The following is a 23,677-nucleotide window of genomic DNA, read 5'->3' on the forward strand; positions in this document are numbered from 1 at the left end:
AAATGGAGGAGAAATAGTAGTAGCTACAAGAACTCTTGCATTAAGTCTAAAGAGTAATCTACGTCGAAAAATGTCGACTTTTGAACAAAAATCACTAAAATTTTTAGAAGAAAATTTAATTTCTTACAAATAATAAACTACCATTTCGTCATCAAATAAAAAATAGGCATGGTTTAAGGAAACAGTTAACGCAACAGGGTTAGAGTTTTATTAATCTAGATTTAGACTACCAGTGAAAAATAAGTTTGAACGAAAAATTAATGGTATAGTATCGACTGTGGTACAAAGTGACTGGTCTATTTAAAAAAAGTTTATAAATAAAATGTTAAAAAAGCCAAAAAAACACCTTGGGCTCGTCCGGGATTTGAACCCGGGACCTCTCGCACCCTAAGCGAAAATCATACCCCTAGACCAACGAGCCGGTTCAGCATGCAGTCAAAATAAGCGTATATTTGGTTTTAGACATCTAGCGGCAGAATGTGAAAGTTGATAAAATATTTCTTTATCTTTACGAAACCGCTTTATTTTTTTGTTGCGTAGTGACGATTAGTGCTATCTTGCATTGATCAAATTGTGTTATTTTTCCGAACCAGTTTTGTTGAGTTGATAAATAGTAAGTGAATAGAAAACTGACAAGCGTGGTTGATACGATGTGTCAAAAATCGTGCTTCGGCTGCGATAAAAATGGTCAATGGTAGCTGAGCAGCGTGTCACATGTCGTAATGTATTGGAATTCTAAATAGGAAATACATGTTTCTAAAGTTACCGATAAAATAGGTATGTACCCACATGAATACATCTTATTTATTTACATTTGATGGTTTCGTGATTTCGTTTTGATAAAAACTTTTATACTCAACAAAATCTTTTAAAATAATTTCAAAACTATTTTTCAAATTTATCTCACGATCGTTTTAACTTTTCATATAACATTATATACGTTTAAATATTTTTGGCATAAGCAAATAAATTGTGACAATAATAATACTGTTTATTTCAGTGACGGGTTGTGGTCCCGTGGTTAGTGTCGCGGACTCTTGAGTCAGAGTTTCCGGGTTCGAACCCACTCTACCACAATTTGATACCTTCAACATTTTCGAATGTGTCCAAATACTTGATCACAAATCTGGATTATCTCCAATTGTAGGAGTTATTATTAATATTATTTTTTGACATCTCATCAAAGATGAAGAAGAATATGGAAGTCTGGGCATTTACGGGGCTGATATTTCATACGGAATCATATTTATATTATGATTTCTCTTATTTTCTTTATCAACCCTCTTTTTCTTTTTATTAATACATAAAAAATATTAAAAATACGTGTTTTCTTGAATATACACACTTTTACGTAAACATTGGTAGATGTCCCGTTTTGAGGACAAAAATAAATGGTCAGTTTAAATATATATAACAATGAACACATTACATATTGTTGGGTAATATATCCTAAATAAAACACGGTTTTTGTTGGATTTTGTTGGAACACTCCTCGTGTTTGATAATGTCCTAAGAAGACGAAACGCGTCACGTATTAAAATATACAAAAATAAATGTAGAATTCGATCCAACAAAAACCGTGTTTTATTTTGGATATATTACCCAACAATTCAATATGGAATTCTACCAACTGTCTGCAGTTACAATAAACACATTACATATATTTTTATATAATAAACTAATTTTAATGAAAACAGCAACAAAAATCTAATGGTTAAAATTCCCTTTTATATTATATGCCCTTTAACAGTAGTGTTTTATTTAATTTTTTCATCTCAATCGAAGAATCTAATTAATTTATACCCTGGCTATATCTAACCCCACGTAATAAGAATATAACGGATACCTTGGAATCATATACATAATACAATGCTATTTTAAGAGGAGTCATTATTATTTTTTTTTGTTTTAAAGATTTGATTGTGGAGGACCTCACACGAACCGCATAAGACTTCTTTTTTAATTTCATTTCATTAAAATCCATGTATAATCAAATATGACTTTGTTTAAAAATCACGTTAAATATTTCATTATAACTTAATTATAACGTCTACCGGTTTCGAAGCTACCCACATTTTTTTAAAGACTGATTAAGTATTTATCAGTCTTGATAAAGAAGCGGTTAGCTTCGAAACCGGTAGACATTATAATTTAGTTATGATAAAATATTTAAAGTGATTTTAAAACAAAGTTATATTTAATTATAAATGAGTCAATGACGATGTTATTGATTCAAAAATAAATTATAAAATCTGTGTAATTAAACATAATGAAATAGCGCTTCATGGTAATAACTATTGTTTTGAAAATCACGTTTTTTCTTAGAATTTTTTTTTCTCCCATTAACATGGTGTAAATGGGGGCTCCATCTTTCATGTATTAAAAATTATGAAAAACATATGATAATAGTTTTTCTTCCTATTCTTTGAGCCTTTTTTGGATTTGAATGTTACATTAGGCACTGCATCTATTACTAATACAAATACAAGTATTTTTTTTATTTTTTTTATTTGATGAATTGACTGTCAAGTCGGAATGATCGTCGGGTACGTATGAGGAAATGCATGAATGTGCAGGAGGCGAAGATTGTTTGGAAGGACGGATTGGTGTGGCGTTCTTTTCTCTCTGCCTACCGTTGCAGAGAGTGGCGTGATGGTTAGTTAGTTATAAATGTTGCCTACAATAAGAATATAAGAATTATCCTCATATATATTTAAGTGAACATTACGAATATATTCTTACAAATAATAATGATAAATGCATGATGTTTTGACGTACTGTGTGTTAACAGATGGATCTCAACACAAGGCATCTAAAAATAAAATTTTGAAGTATAGTAACATTACACAGGGCTGAAATTCAACCGGAATGCGAATACAGGTTATTGAAAAAAAAAATTTGGTAATTGTAATATGTATAATAATTTCCCCACTCCGGTTGTGAAAATATTATCATACCGATTGTGATATTTTAAAAGACTACTCGTAAAATTCTTTTATAAACTTATCACAAATCACATATTTTCGAAAGCTACACTAATCACATTCGCAAATTTCGGAACAATTCAAACATTGAATTTTTAAACCATCTTATCACTTTTATTCAGGTGGGCTGCAGGGGGCTCGGCAGAGCTCGCGCGAGCCCCTTGTTAAATTTGACTTGGGCCAGCGGGCCCCTTGATAAATTGAGAGAAATCAATATTCTCTGATTAAATCAGTTATCTTCTATAAAAGTCATTTTGATGTTCATATTAAGACTTTTTCCTTATTTTTAATTATTATGTTTTTTGGATGGTTGAAACAAAATCATACCCTCTCCCTCCCACCACCCCCTTCGCTCTGCACCCGCGAGCCCTTTCTTAGAAAATTGGCAGGCCACCCCTGCTTTTATTTCTTTAAGCTTAACCATTATTACATACGTATAATAAAAAATGTTACATATGTACATATAATAAAAAATGTTCATATGCTCAAAATCTTAAATTAATCAACAACATTGCATTCGAATACGTATTTACCTACTTCCTGTTCCCAACACAGAAATTAAATGTTTTTAGGTAGAATCAACAAAAATCCACTTAATGATCTGTAAACCTTGTACATAATAAGCAAGGTAAATAATAAATGCAAGCCTCATCTAATACAAACAAAATACCTATAAGTATACCTATGGGAGGTAAAGGCGTGTTTTTTTTTTTAAACTTTTTTCCGCAATGGCACCGCTATCTGTTAATGTATCATCAAGAAACATAATAATAAACATTGTTCGTGGCGCCAGCGTGCTTTTTGAAAGCTTCTAACATATTTTATACCCACAAGCGTTGTGAAATTAGAGAAATTAGAAATCAGATGAAAAAATGGAAGAATTACCCCTAAGTTAAGAAACTTCAATTTGTGAACAAGTATTTATACACACTTAAAATGTTGTGAATAATATTTTATTTATTGTTTCGGCATTAACTTTGTGGTAAGACATGTTACAATAATTAAAGAAAACACTTCGTTTTTTACCACTTGAGTTTTATTATAGACTACATGTTAACCCCTTCCCCTTACTTTCCCCTCTCCTTATTTATAGAACAATTTTATATTTTATATTTTAGTTATTATACAGACCTGAATGATGGAAGTTTAGCTTCTGAAACATGTAGTCTATAATAAAACTTAAGTGGTAAAAAATGAAGTGTTTTCTTTAATTATTGTTGTGAATAATATTTAAATCATTTCCCCCAGCCTTAATTATCCGGTTAGGATTGATTTTAATCGTATCGGCTGTTTAAAATTTGTACCAGCCCTGTCCTCACCCTCATACCATTTGCTTTTCTCATATTACACCTTCAGTTGTAAGAAATGTGGTGCATTTAATTATACTTGCTAACCAGTAAGTGCATTTTATTATCGTGACAGGTATTAACCCCAGGCATTTGAAATAAAATGCATTGCCTTTAATAGATTATAAGACGCTCTATATGTGTAGAAGTGATCATATGTATCTATTTTTAATTTAAGAGTTATTTTGTAAATACAACATAAAGTGGTATTCACTAAGCATAACTTAAGTGAAAAATGGATTGATTTTACCACAAAGTGACTGCAGAATCAATAAATTAAATCATATATCTGTGTACTTAAGGCCTAGTATTCGTTAAGTCGCGACTAAATGTTCTCAATACTAATAATACAATTTCGTGTAGTGCACAAGCGCTCTAAGGTCGCTTGTCCACTACCCGGATTTTTACCGTCCGGTTTAGAAAAATGAAAGCGACTATGACAGTTTAGCATGATCGAATTTACCCGCAACAATTTCACGCACCGATCAAGAGCTCCGATCCGAAGAAAAATTGACAAAAGCACAAGCCAATCATCGCGATGCATCGTTTTAAAAACGCTAACTGACGTGCCGGTCGGTAAAATTCCTTTTAATTCCGTGTAGTGGACAAACGCCCTAAGGCGGAAGTTATCTTGAGGTGGGGACGATACTGGAATGAACACTGGAATCGCTCTTCAAGGAAACCCGGAGAAGAAGTCAGAAATACATGTGTCAAATGTACTAGTAGCTGTGACCCCTTTAATGATCAATAAGATTATTACAATCATGTGTAACAGAGATGATGACATCTAAAATCGATAAACATAACAATAATCCATTATCATTTGATATTACAGCTTCTTCTGATGATTAATCACAAGATATATGATTATTGTTTCACATTTTAAATATTACGCTTTGAAAACAATTTGTTCGTAGTTCAATTTTGTTCTATCATATCCACCTTACAAACTCAGTATAATCGTGTTTTAATTGATTTACGATAATATGGAAGTGCCTTTACTTTTTAAGTATCTGATTTTTAAGTTTTAAAATGGTTCTCAATCTTTTAAAAAGATATCTTCATTAAGGCCCAACATACGAAAAATCGCAACTTAACTTTCACTAAATCCAGGTAATTTTATTTATTGTTTCGGCATTAACTTTGTGGTAAGACATGTTACAATGATTAAAGAAAACATTTGTTTTTTACCACTTGAGTTTTATTATAGACTACATGTTTCAGAAGTTAAACTTCCATCATTCATGTCTGTATAATAACTATAGTTATTATACAGACCTGAATGATGGAAATTTAACTTCTGAAACATGTGGTCTACAATAAAACTCAAGTGGTAAAAAACAAGTGTTTTCTTTAATCAAATGCAGGTAACATTTTACGCAATTAATTTTTTTCTTAAAACACTATTTTCGTATTGAACAAATAAGTTTTTCTTCGACATAATTAGGTTTTGTAAAAAAAAAGAGTTATTGAAAGGTAAGGAGTTTATTTTGTTTATACATTCTAAAAAACACTTTCTTTAAAAAAAATCAGGCGTGAATACACATATGAACTCTTCGGTGAAGCGACCTAACGAATACTGGGCCTTAATTGATTATAAGGAAAATACTATATATGTACTCGTAATACTTTTTTAATGTGTCCACTCGTTTGTGAGTAATCAAAATAAATACATTGATAAAACATTATCCATCTATTAAAATTTTTTTTTGAAATAATAAAAAAAAAATCCGAAATTTTCATTTAATTTAAATGTTAATGTTCGTCTGTTCGAAATCTTAAATCTCCTAAATTTATTCTCCGATTGATTTGAAATTTTGACACAACGTTGCATTCGATCACGTTTGTTACATATTATATAAGTGATAGACAAAAACACTTTCTAACACTTTATTCCACCGCAATGGCAGTGCCGTCTGTTAAACGTTACAGCGACTAACGCAATATTTAATGCTTCAATATTTTGCTTGTGTACTTTTTGAGAGCTTCTAAAAAATATATTTCGTGAATATGAAAGAAACATCTATAATTTGAGTACCATTGGTTTAATCTCAGTTATTTCAATATCTTCATTTCGTTATGTACATATTTCTCGAGGAACTACCTACCTTCAGAATGAATTGACCAGAAATATTACTGTAATGCATGTCGATAGCTCATATATCAAAAATATAAATATTGAAATTAAAACATAATCTTAAGGGTAAAGTCATAGTTTATTAAATTAGGTTAAAATCAACTTTTTATTATTTACAATTGATAAGTTATCATTTAATTGAAATAGAAGAGCAGCGTAACCCATCTTGATCTTTCACACACCCAAATAAAAGGGTCTCTGCTAACTAAAAGCTTTCTCAATCCAACAAAGATGGCTCTTGTGAACTCATGTACTGTGTCATGAAATTGATCAATGTATATAGAAGATCCAAAAATGTGAGTAGGTCTTTGTCAATTATGGGCAGAATGTTGAATGTTACACGTATGTTAGGTGATCACTTAACCAACTTATTATAGGTCATAAACTCTGTAAATACCCAGACTTTAATATTCTTCTTCATCTATGTTGATATGTTTATGCATTGTCCCATAATCCAACGTATTCCTTTTAAAGGGTGTTAGGCCAGGTTATGACTAACTAAAAAATTAAAATATGACCTCCGTAAAAGTGCCATAGTTTTCCAGATATTTCTACATGAATTTCCCGAACATCTACGCTTAAGATCAGTTTTTTGAGTGCCACTTTTTAAAATTTTCGTATTTTAGGATTCTAATTCATGTTTCACAATACTGAATAACTATGCTGTTGATCACAGTCCAAAATATTACCGGTGCTGGCTTGCCTTTGCGGTAAAAAATATATATTAATGCCCGGACAATGATTTTAATATATGTTTTTTAGTAACTTTGGCTTAAGTTAAATATAAACAGGTTAAAACATTTTTTTTCTAGTTATATTTTAATAAAAATGATTGACTAACGTATTCAAGTGTGTTGTGATCCCGTGGTTAGTATCGCGGACACTTGGGTCAGAATTTTTCAGTTCGAACTCACCATACCACAATTTGATACCTACTTCTAATAATGAGTCGCTTAGGCTTACAGAATTAGTATGAAATTAAATTATTTTTGTAAATAGTAAAAACACGAATATTTACCTTTTCTTTAAACGAAAAGGCGAATATTTTTTTTGTAGACTGCCCTCTTAAAATATATCTCCGTTATAACCCGAGATGTCTTAATCACGAAACATCTAATTATGCCCAAATAGTCTGATAGGATATAGAAAAAACATTAATGTTGCATTATTCAAATATAATGAATAATAAAATAAGGCATTGTATTATGAATTTATTAATTTAAGTTCACCCACACTAATTATAATTTTCATAATAACCATTTGTTTCAATTTCAGTTTTGTTTACATAATAATTATGAATGCCTACTCGCATGGACAAAATGCTCAGACCACTTAGGGTATTATAACGCTTAAAAATATTTTTTTATGGGCAAAGTGATTAATAACCAATTTCGTGTAATACCCGCTTATGTTAATAATACCCGGACCAAATTTGATAATATTGTACATTAATCAATATCTTTTAACTCTGTAATACATACTGAATAGTCTCCAGGCAATGTTATAAACGTCATCGATGATGGAATTGATGTGAAAATCTTTTTGAAATACAAACCTGAAAAAAAACATTTTATGTTACGTAAATACTACTCACTCTAATATTTATTTAATGTTACTCTGGACTGGTCCTTGAAGCGCAGGTGTAATCACATTGCCTTCATGTAAGTAACGAACAAGATAACACTTTGTTAACACGATGCAGTGCCCTATGCACCATTGGATGCGGATAAGGGTTAGAAGAAGTTGAATGTTTTCCCTATATTTTATATCCAAAAGTATGTAAATTATTTTCATAACATTTTGGGTGTGTTTAAATCTTTGTTCACTTGCTTTCTTCACTTAGGAGTTATTTTTACAATTTTAAGTTTAAACATAGTTCACTAAAATACATGTTTAAAAAATTCGCTAAAATACATACATGTCTAAAACCTTGTTTTAAAGTTTATTAATGAGTAAACATCGTTTGTATTTTCACATATTAATGAGAACATTTCGCTCACTCCTTTCAAGAACGCCATAAATCAAAAATCGTCAATTTTCAGTTGTGCATGACTTGGGAATGCCCAGAAAATGTACTATATCCCAGCAAAAGCGGCATATTTTTAACTAAATCTTTACCCGCTACAGGGCAGAAAGTGTTGTTTCTGCATTTTGAAGAAAAGGTATTGTTTTTTTTTTTAATAAACTAGTTATTTTTCAAATGGAGAAAAAACCGTCAGGTTTTACCTAAAAAGATCTGTTACACAGTAAAAAGTTCAATAAGTGGCTTGATATTTATTTTTAATACATTGTGTTATATTTTTAAACTTTAAAAACGTTCTCCTGAAAAATCAAGTTTTTTGATTTATGACGTTCTTGAAAGGAGTGAGCGATATTAATGAGAACATTTGTAGTTCTCGAAACTAGTCGTGTTTATATAAATAAACATAAGAAGTGCTATTATGGGGGGCTGAATGCAAGACTGAGATAAGCATCATCGATAAAATTATGAAAAGTTTGTTGAGATGGTTTTTGGCATATGAATCGAATGAGTGAAGAAAGAATAACAGTAAAACAAATTCATGAGGCGAATGTGGTTGGTAATACAAGCAGAGAAAAACCGAGGAAAACTTGGTATGATTAATTATTTCAAATATTTGAAAGTGGTCAGGTCAGGAGTCGGAATAATCGGCAAATGTGCATGAGGAGATGCATGAATATGGAAGAGGTGGAGATTATTTTCAAAGACAGATTAGCGTGGCGTCCTATTCTCTCTACCTACTCATGCGGAGAATCACGTGTATATTTGTGTCATCATACGGTGTTTGAAAATGATGCGGAATGCATCGAAACACGTGTCACAATAGATTTTAAGAAATAAAGGTATTTATTTATTAAAACTTTAAAAAAAAAAAAATATATATATATATATATACATTTAAAATACATGTATATTGATATTATTTATTGATTTGGCGTTTAATTTGTAGAACTCCATTTTAATTTATGTATAAATTTTAATTCAAACACAGATTTTTTGAGTCTACTAAGTTATATTTTACTACATAAGGACCGTAGTCCATTTGATCTTCACATTCGTTTTATAATGCCCTAACAAGGCGAAACAATTGTCACAATATAATTTTTTATGTGTTTTTGTTAATAAAATACAACTTAGTAGACTCAAAAAATCTGTGTTTGATTTAAAATTTATACATAAATATATTAATATTCTTTTCTCAATATTATTAATATTTAAAGCATTTACATTGTGGTTAGTCATTTTTACTTATTTTTTTTTTTACAAAAATGTTAATAAAATTAGTATATAACCACTCACCGAGATTTTTACGTCTACCAGTTTCGAGACGTACCCGTCTCTTCGTCAGGACAATCACTAACACAGTATGCAAACAATACTACCCTTCACCACCATAGCACCATTTACACACTCAAAACCACACAAAATGTCTAACACATGCGATTTTTGGTCGACCCGAAGACCAACATGCACTATAGTTTTCAATACTGACATGCGTTACGAGCCGAGGTTAAACGTACATTAAAATTAGACTAGGAATCGAATCTACTTATATACTTGTAGGATGAAAGGAGTGGGGGGGTTCGAATAGGATATTGACGAATCGTGTATAACCGATGTCGAATCAAACAATGGACTAAATGTAAAATTTATTTGGTTGTTAATTAGAGGAATATTATTTTTAAGTGCTTTCCTAAAATAAAAAAATCTCCATATTATTTAGTTTTAACCCTTTATTATTAGTGTTTAATATTTTTACTCCCGTGTCTTTTTTGAAGACGTGATTTGATTCTATGAGGTGATTGGCAAATTCGGAGAAGTTATTATTGTTTAGACATCGTATGTGTTCTTTTATTCTGGTATTTAAATTACGCGACGTTCTACCAATATATTTAGAAGGACATGAATCACAAGTTAATTGGAATATACCAGAATTGTCTAGGATATTATTTTTATCTTTATTATTTAAAAGGATTTTCCCAATATTATTATTAGTATAAAATGCCGGTCTTATATTTTTTGGTAAATATTTAGTTACTTTATTCGTTATATTATTTATAAACATTATTCTTCTCCATTTATTATTATTATTATCTACCCTTTAATTGCAAACAGCTATATAAGGTATCAAACGATTTGACCAATATCACTAGTCTGTTTTTTGTTGATTGGAAGAAATTGCTTCATGAACTAGTAATTATTCAAGTAAAGCTAAAATTAAAAATACAAATGTTTTTATCTATTACGGCTACTACTATGTTACGCATTGATGTTCTCTGATTTTGATCTTGCGCTATTGCGACAATTTATTTCTTTTTAAATGATAAATAAAACCGTAATAAACAACTTTCTAGCACAATAAAACAACGCACATGCGTTGTATCGTTATGTGCGGAGATATCTACAGCCGATATACTTTGCAATGGGCTGCCAAAAGCGATTTAAAAAGTGATTTTTCAAGCGATATCAAACGTCAAAACTGAAGGTAATTGGTTCGAAAAGTTGACTACGCATTTATCATAGCCGAGATAAGCGAATATAGGAATATTCGGAATAATAAATAACGGACGTGTTATTAATTCCCTTCTGTCTCCATTAATCGACACCATTATATCCGTTGTTGAGAGGAAAGATGTATTGTATAATGTTTATATATATATATATATATATATATATATATATATATATATATATATATATATATATATATATATATATATATATATATATATATATATATTTTTAAATATAAGTATAGCTTGGTAACAAAAGTTTTTTTTAATAATTTTAATTAATTTTCTAGACATTTCTGCTTGCACAATCTTAAAATGCCTTCTTAACGCACTTCCAATAAAGAGACTTAGCTTTTGTGCTTGGAGAGGGACTTACACGTTTTATTTATTGTTTATGTTTATGAATGATGTGATTTATTTTTATTATAATTAATATAATATTAGTTTTTTTCTTGTATTAACATGTACATAACTCATTTCATTTATTTTTTACTATTTTAATGTCTTATTTTTTTTATATCTGTCCACAAAATAAATATTTAAAATTCTGTTAGAATTGTTGTTATAAAGAAAGGAAATCTAATATAGACTGAATTCCGTATTAAATATGTACATATATTTTAAAGATATTAAGCAGAGCCAATGTATGGGACGGAAAAATTAAACCGTTAGATATTTATATGTGACCTGTCATCGGCTTTTCCCAGTTTGTAAAATATACAGGTTCGGTTTTTGCATACAAATAAATGGGTCTTTGCTAAATAAACGCTTTCAAAATTCAATCATAGATGGCTGTTGTTAACTCAATCATGGAACGTCGCTCACGACTAGTCTAAATTAATTACATATATACGAGTATAACTTCCGAAAAAAATAGTAGTGTGGTTGTCAACCATGGGTAGAATGGTGAATGATACAGCTGTGTGTTAAATGATTACTTAACCAACCTTTGACAGGTCGTAAGCTCTTTAAATACCCAGACTTCCATATTCTTTTTCAATTGTTGTAATCTAAATTTATCACATATAGGGGAGAGTGCCCATGGATGGGACGTTTTTGATTTTGCCTCTCTAGTTCTTCTCTGTAAAATAAATCACAAAAAGTAAACGTGGTTTCTCTTTATTCAATCTTTTAGCTACAAATATGCCATACTTTGTTTTCTAAAAAAATTAACCTAACTGCCTGAAAAATCGATTTCAAATCATGTCCTAAAATGTCCCATTCATAAACACCCTCCCATGAGAGGGACACCAGTATACCATGAATAGGACATTAATTAAAATGCTAGATTGATGGAATAATTCTATTTTAAAACAAAAATCATCTGTAGACACTTTAGTATAATACGTAGACACATGTAAAAGAAATTTTATTTAACATTTTTGCAACATTTTTGGCAATTTTTTTTTTTCACGGGCCACAAAATTTACATTTAAGCCATTGCATAAAACTATATTGATATTCTCCTTCACATATGTGACACTTATTATCCTCCTTTTCTTTTGTTTTTGTCAGTGATACACCTTATATTTCAACTGATTTATCTGAACTGATCTCTGTCATCACTCATTGAAATATTTTGTTGAAAACTGAGTTTTTTTTTAAACTCTTTTAGCGTGAGGCTTATTTTATGATCTATCTATAGGTTTTCATTTTCCATTCTTCAATAATTGTATTTTCAAAAACTTGTCCTTTTCTGAAGTGTCAGATATTATACTTGATTTCCCCTTACTGATTTATTTCTGTACTGTAGAACATATTCTTCCAGCTGAATTTAAATACGTGGAAAGTATTTCTTCTCGCTTCAGACTGAACTAACTAACTAAAAAAACTAACTTACTATCACGCCGCTTCCCCGCAGGGATAGGTAGAAAGAATATAACGCCACACCACTCTGTCTTTGCAAACATTCTTTTCGCCTCTTCCACGTTCATGCATCTCCTCACTCATACCCGCCGATTGTTACGACTCCAACCTGACCACATGCAACTATTTGGCTTACCTGATCGTGCCATGTTTTTCTCAGTCTTTCTCTGCTCCTTTTTCCAATAACATTCACCTAGTAAATTTGTTTAACCGTTTTATCCTCACTCATTCGTTCTACGTGTCCAAACCATCTCAACACATTTTTCTTAATTTTATCGATTATGCTTATCTCAGCTTTGCATTCCTTCCTTTTTTCACTATTCGAACATCAATCATACATCGTTTTGTCGCACATTCTTCTGAGAGATCGCATTTCGACTGCATTCAGTCTACTTTCATCCTTATTTTGCCAACTCTATGTTTCACTTCCATACATTAGAGTTAGAACCAGGACTCCGTTATGCACTGCCAGTTTAGCTTCCGCTGATAGGCTCTTTTATTTCCTATCAGCCTTTACTTGTTTGACATGTCTATAAAGAGAAGATTTTCCTATTGCATATGTCTTTGCAACCGACCTAATATTTTGCTTTTATTTAAAACCTCTTCTACAGCAGCTTCAATTAGAACGTTGGTGATTGATGGTTGGTGAACGATGCCGTGTTTTTGGCATTATAACCTAAAAACAATATAATGTTTACAATGCGTGTAATACAAACGAGTACAAACGATTTTTAATATAAATTAAAAGTATTCGCCATGAATGGGGCAATTTTCCCTTGAGTGGGACCGTCCCATTCATAATCACTGCGCGCGTCCCATTCAAGAAAATGCGTGATTTTTAGAAAAATAGATAAATCGATACATTTATTCTAAAGTAAATTTGATGAAACATACTTTATAATATCCTGAGAGAACCAACTTAAATAATCGTATTTATCAATTGCAGCACTTATCATAACCTATATGTACAAACAAAATCAAATTGCAATATATAATTTACTTTTTGACGCAAAAAAATTGTAACACGTCTTACTCGCTTTACTGTCAGTCGAGAACTAAGGTTTGAGGATTAATCTGTCTAATATCGTAGCGTTAATGTTGGGTAATTTTTTTTTTTTTTTTTGTAATAATAGTTTGGGCTGGAGGACGATTGTCCCATTCATCCTCTGTCCCACTCGTGGGCACTCTCCCCTACTTATATATGACTTATATATGAAAAAAGTAGTATGGGTGTCAAACATGGGTAGAATGGTGAATGTAACACGTGTGTAAAGTGATCACTTAACCAGCATAGACAGATCGTTAGCCCTTTAAATGCCCAGCTTTACATAGTATTCTTCAACTTTGTTAATCTCAATTAATGATGTATATAATTAATCATATACATATATGTATATCACATATCGCTCACTCCTTTCAAGAACGTCATAAATCAAAAATTGACCATTTTCAGTTGTGGATGATTTCAGAATGCCCAGAAAATGTACTATATCCCAGCAAAAGAAGCATATTTTTAACATAATATTTACCCGCTACAGGGCAGAAAGTGTTGTTTTTTTTATTTTGAAGAAAATGTATTGTTTCATTATTTTTTTAAATATATTAAATATTTTTCAAATGCAGAAAAAACCTTCAGGTTTTACCTAAAAAGATGTGTTGCACAGTAAAAAATTCATTTAGTGGCTTGACATTTATTTTTAATACATTGTGTTATATATTTAAACTTTAAAAACGCTCTACTGAAAAATCAAGTTTTTTGATTTATGACGTTCTTGAAAGGAGTGAGCGATATATGTATATGACTACCAAAAAAAATAGTGTGGTTGTCAGTCATGAGTAGAATGGTGATTGTTACACCTATGTAAAGTCTGACCAGCCTATGACAGGTCAGACCCAGACTTCTTTATTATTTTTCACCTATGTTAAGATGTCAAAAAACATATTATTTTTCTTCGTTTTACTTTTTACCTATATGTCATATCGGACATGCGTTTCTGAATTGTGCAAGAGTCAGTCCCATCACCCTGTACCTACGCACATGACATTTCTGCCTTCCATTACCGCGGAATGTACCGCCTTATCTAATGGTCCGAATATCTTGCGATTTCTCTCTATCGGCCGCCACATCTCTCGAATGTGCGTTATCGGACCAGATCAGATCTCTTCCTCTCTTGTGTATCACGCGATCTCGCGGCATCCTTGCGGCTTACACCGGTCGTGATTTACGCATCTCGGTACCTACAGGGTCATCTCGAAGTTTGCAGCCGTTTGGGAGGCCGGCTATCTGCGAAGACGATCTCGATATCTCTAGTTGATTCTGCTCTAGATGATAAAATGTCAAATTAAAATGTGAGATAACTGGGTTTGATACGTTGAAAAGTATCCTACTATATAAATCTTTATCTACACCCGATGGTGCATAGGGCACTGCATCATACAAACGCAATGTTATCTTTATCATTAACACATGAAGGAAAGATGATCAGCCCTCCGCTCAAGGTACCAGTCCAGGGTAATATTGAATAAATATTAGAGTGAAAAAATCACTTTTATTTGACATTGTATTTATTTGACACCCCCTGGGAATCGAACCCGGGACCTCCACTACTGTAGCCGAACACGCTGACCATTACGCTACGGAGGTGGTAAAAACTATAACTCATGCATACGTCTGTTTAGTCTAAAAATATGAAAAACTGTGTAAGTGAATAAAATATATTTTTAAAACGATTTATCGATTGATAAAACATAAGTACTTATATGTATCTTTTTTTAAACGATAAAGTCAAGCGAACAAACAAAATTGTATATAAATTATAAATAAATTAACCGGTCAAATTATAAGCTACAATAAGAAAATGAAAATGCTATTTTATAGCGTTTCTCACGTATGTGATTATAATCCAGGATTTGGGCCTTTCGTATAAATGAACAGCTTCTGCTCAATAAAAAGCTTCTTTCATTTCACCTATAGATGTCTTTACTGAAATTCTAGTGATTCTAGAATTTCTAGTGATAGTGAATTGAACGAAATTTTTAGTGTACAATATTCTTCTTCATCTATGTTGAGATATTAACGAAGAAATCTTGATAAAAATTACTCCTCAGTGAAGGAAAATCTAAAATTAGGACATACGAATACCAACATATTGAGAGTTAACGCATAATTTTTATCACTGCCATTTTTGATAAAACTAAATAATAATAATAATAATAATAATAATAAAACCCTTATCCGCACCCCAATGGTGCATAGGGCACTGCTTCATAGAAACGCAGTGTTATCTTGATCGTTTACACATGAAAGAAAGGCGATCAGCCCTCCGCTTCAGGTACCAGTCCAGGGTAACATTGAATAAATATTACAGTGAAAAAATCACTTATATTTATTTGACGCCCCTGGGAATCGAACCCGGGACCTCCAGAACGGTAGCCGAGCGTGCTAACCATTACACTACGGAGGCGGACAAAATAATAGGTCATAATAATATTCATAAAAATATGCTCGCCACTGGTGGGTTTTATCATATTCCTCTGGGTGATATATTATCATTTTTCAAACGGTACTTTTCATTAAGAAATTAAGTTAAAAAACGCAAGTACGAGGGCTTATTATAAAATGATTTATTCACAGCAAATTACACGCAATTTTTACGCACTAATTTCGTGCGGGTAAAATGTCAATAATAAAAATAGTAAATCAAAATACAGATTGATATAATGATGGTTATTATATCTGAAAGCCGATACAAAACGCTATTGTAATAAGTGTTTCGGTATTGTTCTAGATTCGAGATAATATGCAATAGTATCAAATAAATTGTGCCGACATTTTTTATAAGACAACCTAAAAAATAAGTATGGGTTCCCCCGTCACCGATTATGTTATTATTCGCTCCCAGAATAAAATTATACAGTAAACCTCCCTATAACGTTGACATAGGATCCGCGTTATCGGGGTAACGTTTGTTAAAATTAAATTGTAATTTTTCAATTTAGCCAACTGGAATGACTTGTACGAATACAGGGACCCACTGCGTTGTACGGGGGACCACCATTATAAGATAAAACTGCTGAAAATGTTAAAAGTTAAAACGTTATACGAGTGTATGGTACGATATAGGGGGGTTTACGGTATATACTTTTTTACTGAACTTTTTTATTCTCTGTTTCACCTAATAATGCTCAGTGCATTAGAAACTGTGTTATTTAATATTCTCAATATTATTAATATTTAAAGCATTTACTTTGTGGTTAGTCATTTTTACTTATTTATTTTTCTACAAAAATGTTAATAAAATTAGTATATAACCACTCACCGATTCGGTTATATACTCATTTTATTAACATTTTTGTAGAAAAATAAATAAGTAAAAATGACTAACCACAAAGTAAATGCTTTAAATATTAATAATATTGAGAATATTATAATGGCGAGTACGGCCTTAAAAGCAAATCATTATAAAAAAACTAACAAAAAAAATATAGAATCACTTCCCTAAACATATACTTTTATCAAAAATGTATTAAAAATAACATTTTCCCTCAATTCATTGAGTCTAAATTTGTAACATTCTCAAGATCCTCTAATATCCCACAAAAATCCATCCTCAAATTAAAAATAACGTTGTTAAAAGAAGTTTTAAAAAATGCCTTCAAAATAAGAAAACGGTGAGTGGTTTTATACTAATTTTATTAACATTTTTGTAGAAAAATAAATAAGTGTGTTATTTAAATTTACGTTTTCACATCTCAACATAAATAAAGAAGAATATGGAAGGTTTGGCTACTTACAGGGCTTACGATCTGTCATTATCTGGTTAAGGGATCACTTTATACAGTGCGAAATTCACGATTCTACCCATGATTGATAACAACAGTACCTACTAAATTTTTCGGAACTCATATCGCTCACTCCTTTCAAGAACGTCAAAAATCAAAAAGCTTGATTTTTCGGGAGAACGTTTTTAAAGTTTTAAAATATAACACAATATATTAAAAATAAATATCAAGCCATTTTTCGAACTTTTTACTGTGCAACAGATCTTTTTAGGTAAAACCTGAAAGTTTTTTTCTTCATTTGAAAAATATTTTGTATTTTTTAAAAAATAATTTAACAATTCCTTTTCTTCAAAATGCAAAAACAACATTTTCTGCCCTGTAGCGGGTAAATATTAAGTTAAAAATATGCCTCTTTTGCTGGGATAAAGTACATTTTCTGGGCATTCCGAAAATATGCACAACCGAAAATTAGCGATTTTTGATTTATGACGTTCTTGAAAGGAGTGAGGGATATATACAATACATATATATGATATGATTCATAAGTCGCTTCATGTTCGAGTCCCCGGCAGTATCTATAAGTTGATTTGAGAAAGCTTTATTTAGCGGAGATTCTTTTAAATATATGCAAGATCGTTACCGAATTATTTTACATACTGGGAAATGCCTGAAAACATGGTAGTTAATTTGCATGACGCTTATAATTTGACCAGTTGTTTTGTGTATTAGCTTTTGTTTGATGTGTTTCTGTGTTTGATCTGTTTCTGTGTTTGATGTGTTCCTGTGTTTTGGATGTTGTAATTACATTTAATGATTTACAAAAAGCGTTATTTTTTCACAAGGTATCATAATAGACCTCGTTTTTTTTCGGTAGAACATGCTATAAAAAAATAATACTTTCAAGAATTGTAATAATGTAGTATCAAAAATTAAAACATAAAATAAAAATAAATTGGGCTCGTCCGGGATTTGAACCCGGGACCTCTCGCACCCTAAGCGAAAATCATACCCCTAGACCAACGAGCCAGTGCCGTTTGGTGCCGAAAATACGCTACAAATATACTCGAACATAAATATATCGGAGTAGGTGAAAAAATTCTATGGTAAACATATTTTTATAATACTTTTACTTATTTTTATAATACGCTGCGTTTTAAATTTTTTTTTGAATATCCACGTAGAAATAAGGTTTCGGCATGCGATTGTGATATTTTTTCTCATAGTTTGTTCCGTTTGTTTGTGTAAACCAATGTATGTATGAATATGAAGAAAAAAAATACTTTATGGCTACCGCATGTAGCCTACATTATAAATATAATAGATCCCGATAACAATGGATGCTGAATAGTATATCCAAGAAGTATTGGACGTATAAATCGATATGTCTTTATAAAATTCTATCAAAAGACCCGCCGACAAACCAGTGGCGCACAGTTGCGCGCATCCTCTACGAAATTTACTGAACAGTGGATACATGATAATATTGGATCAACTTATATTAAGGGGGTACTCGCAAACACAAAATTCAGTAAGCGATCGGCTGCTCGAGAATCCAGACGTTGATATTCAATACAAAAATTAAGAGTCCAAATACTTGTTCACAAATCTGGATTATCTACAGTTAGAAGTTATTTTTAAATTATTCAAATGGTCAAATTATAAGCTAAAAATGAAAATGAAAATTATATTTTCTAGCGTTTCTCTAGCGTCTGCGAATAAAATCCAGGATTCGGACCTCACGTACAAATGAAACAGTTTCTACTTGATAAAAAGCTTCACTCATATCATCAAGATGTCTCCAGTGAAATTCTAGTCAATTCACAGTTTGTTTCGAATTTAATTAATATAATTAGAAGTTCCAAGAATTTGAGTAGTGTGGTTGTCAATCATGGGTAGAATTGGTAAATGTTACACGTGTGTTAAGTGATCACTTAAACCAGCCTTTGACGGTCGTAAGCCCCGTAAATGCCTAGACTTCCATATTCTTCTTCATCTATCTTGAGATGTAAAAAAATAATTAAAAAATTTAGTTTTAAAATTAAACATTCGTAAATGAAACTCCTTCTGCAGGGTACAACCTTTTCATTAATAGGACTGATCACTTTGCCTTCATGCAATTAACGACCAAAATAAAACTGCGTAGATACGATGCAGTGCCCTATGCGCCATTTGGTATGGACAAGGGTGAGAAGATGACTACTCTCCCGAAACTAGTAGGGTACAATCGTAGTTTTTAATTTATGTTTTACTTGGTGAATACCACTATTTCTTCAATCGATTATGAACGTGTTTCGATGTATTCTGCCTCATTATCAAACACCTTATCAAATGATGCGGAATGCATCGAAACACGTGTCACAGTAGACTTTGTGGTATTTACCAAGTAAAACATAATTGTAAAATGGATAGATTTTACCACAGAGTGACCGCCGAATCAATTAATGAAATTACAATATGAGTTTTAACATATCGCTCACTCCTTTCAACAACGTCACATTTCAAAAAACTTGTTTATTCAGGAGATCGTTTTTAACGTTTAAGAATATAATAAAATGCATTAAAAATAAATATCAAACCACTTATTGAACTTTTTACTGTACAGGAAATCTTTTTATGTAGGTAGAACCTGAAGGTTTCTTCTCCATTTGAAAAATTTAGTATATTAAAAAAATAATAAAACAATACATTTTCTTCAAAATGCAAAAATAACACTTTTAGCCCTGTAGCGGGTAAATATTAAGTTAAATATATGCCGCTTTTGCAGGGATATAGTACAATTTCTGGGCATTCCGAAAACATGCACAACTGAAAATTGTCGATTTTTGATATATAACGTTGTTGAAAGGAGTGAGCGATATGTTTAATATCATCCGTTATAATCCTGAATCGTATAATACCAGTTTAGGTTTGTTTGCCTATATAAGGTAGCCTTGTATAGGAAGAGTAAATACCCAAACATCTTGATCGTGCATAGAAAATGCACTAAAATGAATCAAGCTGCATTTAATACGGATGGCCAGATCATACTTTGATGGTCCATTTTAAAGAAATTGTATGTATAATACAACAAGAAAATGTGATCTAGCACTTCGGTGTGTATTTTCTCCTATAAAAAAATCTTGATTTGTTTTAGGAAACGCCTGAAAACATGATTTTCATTTTTATGCAGCTACAGTTATGACTGACCAATTTTTTTTATTGACAAACATTTTTAGTGTGTCCAAATACTTGTTCACAAATCTGGGTTTTCTCCCCTTGAGTTACTAAATAGTACGCCTTCGTAGTGTAATGGTCAGCACGCTCGGCTATCATACTGGAGGTCCCGGGTTCGATTCTCAGGGGGGGGGGGTAAATAAATAAAACTGATTATTCACTGTTATATTTATTCAATTTTACCCTAGACTGGTACCTGCAGCGGAGGGCTGATCACCTTTCCTTCACGTGTTGATGATCAAGATAACACTGCTTTTATATGATGCAGTGCCCTATGCACCATTGGGTGCGGTAAAGGGTTTGAAGAAGATGAAGGAGATACTACTAAAATTTATCCCAACCGGGGTAAACCACTAGAATTTGTGTAGTGTGGTTGTCAATGATGAGTGGAATGGTGAATGTTACACGCGTGTAAAGTGATCTTCTAACAAACCTATGACATGTCATAAGCCCTGTAAATACCCAGATTTTTTATTCTTCTTCATCTATATTGAGATGTTAAAACGTATAATATTATATGTATGTTGGATACGGTTAGTTATCATAAATTACAGAGAAGAAAAAAAATGACAGAAGAGAGATGGAGAAAATACGATATAGCGATAAATAATACCGTAATCAAAAAGCCATGTGTTAAAATCGAAAGACTATTAACACATCAATCATAATAATGTTAGTTGCGTTATTTATGCATTTTTAAAAGCGGCCACATGCATAATGTATTGCATAGAAAGATATTTTAATGGTAGTTTGCCAAATATTTTTAATATATTGCATGATTATTATCATAATTTGCAAAACCCGTACGTAAATTACTCTCTAACTATGGAATCAACATCCTGAATCTAAAAACATGTTAGACAAGCGATCTATAAAGTAAAAGCTTTAATTTATATATGTAGAAACACAATATGTAAGGACCCCAAACTCAAACTCTGATGAAAAATCGACACATTGCGACTAAAAATAATTGCGTCAAAAAATTAATGAATTTCAGAAAAGTTTATTAATTTTTAAATTGTATTTGTGACTTATATATTCATTTCATTCATTCAAACCCTTATCCGCCACCCGATGGTGCATAGGGCACTGCATCATATAAACGCAGTGTTATCTTCATCGTTAACACATGAAAGAAAGGTGATCAGCCCCCCCTCCCCACATATTTGTATAATACAAACGGTAGAGTAGTGGTAAACAAACAATCCACACTACTACTATTACAGCTCTATAAAACATAGACAATAAACCATCTGACGTCATAAAACGTTCGATGACGGAAATTTGATGACGTATGCGAACGCACGTTTTTCGTTTTATTCAAATGTCTAAAGTTTAAACCTTAATATCTCCCTAAATTCTCTACAGATTTCCATAAGAATGTTATCGATATTCTTGTGATTTTTCATATTAATTTATTAGCCTATAAACCAACATCGTGACAAAAATCTATTCAATTTTTTAAATTAATACATCCATCTAAATTCCCAGATCTATGATCATTAGAATATTGACAATTTGAGAATGGAAAGAGCTAGAATACTATGGGAATAATAATGATAATTGGAATGCTAGGCATGTCCCGATTGGGTAGAAAAAGAGACCGACTTCTATACCGTTTTATTCGACCGACTTTGCCTGATTGATTGGAGGTACGTATACATCAACCCATAACTAAATGCCTATAGGCCAGGGGTCGACAACTTGTGGCTCGTTAAGCAATCTGTGTGGCTCTTTCTTTGTCAAATTCAAAATGACATTTTTACATAAACATTTTTTTAAGAAATCTGTGCATAAAAGAAATTAGAACTTTTAAATAATGTACTTTAATTTTATTCTGTCTTCTTTACTTAATAAATCGTAGTCACACAGGAGAAAGTGACCAAGTGCATTTTTTACACAAACGTGATTATTGACTATTTGATATCTTACTAGCTTAATATTGCCCTGAAAAAATCCCAAAGCGATTTTAAACTCGGAAGTATAATATATTGGCTTGCTAAGAATGACTAACTGCATTGGTGTTTATTTTCTTGCCAAGCAAATGTGACTTAAATGGCCCTCCTGAATATTTTACGTTTTGTTAGTTAGTCACTTTCTCCTGTACGACTACGAAATTTAAAATGTTTAATAAATTGCATAAATCATTGAATGTTGAAATGTGCCTTTGTATATTTTTTGAGTAGCAGAGATACTTAAAAACACTGTTTCTTTTAATAGAAAAAGGCGTTATCAAAAGCTTTGCTGCAAGGATGAAAGTAGACTGAATGCAGTCAAAATGCGATCTCTCAGAAGAATGTGTGACAAAACGATGTATGATAGATGTGCAAATAGTGAAATAAGGAAGGAATGCAAAGCTGAGATAAGCATTATCGATAAAATTAAGAAAGGTGTGTTGAGATGGTTTGGACATGTAGAACAAATGAGTGAGGAAAGAACGGTAAAACAAATTTATGAGGCGAATGTTAGTGGGAAAAGAAGTAGAGAAAGACCGAGAAAAACATGGCACGATCAGGTATGCCAAATACTTGAAAGTGGTCAGGTTAGGAGTCGTAACAATCGGCGGGTATGTATGAGGAGATGCATGAACGTGGAAGAGGCGAAGAATGTTTGCAAGGACAGAGTGGTGTGGCGCTCTATTCTCTCTGCCTACCCCTGCGGGGAAGCGGCGTGATGGTTAGTTAGTTTTCTTTTGCTGCACTGATTTATGCATCTATGAAAGTTGTATGAATCTGCGCAAAAAGTATCTCTGATTAAAAGTCTGTTACCTTAAAAACACTTGTAGGTTTTTTTTCAATTATTTAATAAATTCAATC

The 23,677-nt window shown here is 31.7% G+C and overlaps 2 non-coding genes across 2 annotated transcripts; both read right to left on the minus strand.

Moving 5' to 3' along the window:
* Positions 1 to 349: 349 nt before the first annotated feature.
* On the minus strand, positions 350 to 421 carry TRNAP-AGG (transfer RNA proline (anticodon AGG)). Its single transcript has one exon. It is a non-coding gene; the product is annotated as a tRNA-Pro (tRNA).
* An 18,181-nt stretch (positions 422 to 18,602) lies between these two features.
* On the minus strand, positions 18,603 to 18,674 carry TRNAP-AGG (transfer RNA proline (anticodon AGG)). The gene has a single exon. It is a non-coding gene; the product is annotated as a tRNA-Pro (tRNA).
* Between the last annotated feature and the right edge of the window lie 5,003 nt (positions 18,675 to 23,677).

This window comes from Brachycentrus maculatus, unplaced genomic scaffold (assembly GCF_059751285.1).
Source record: "Brachycentrus maculatus isolate JH-2025_06_01 unplaced genomic scaffold, ASM5975128v1 h1tg000098l, whole genome shotgun sequence".
Lineage (NCBI taxonomy): Eukaryota > Metazoa > Arthropoda > Insecta > Trichoptera > Brachycentridae > Brachycentrus > Brachycentrus maculatus.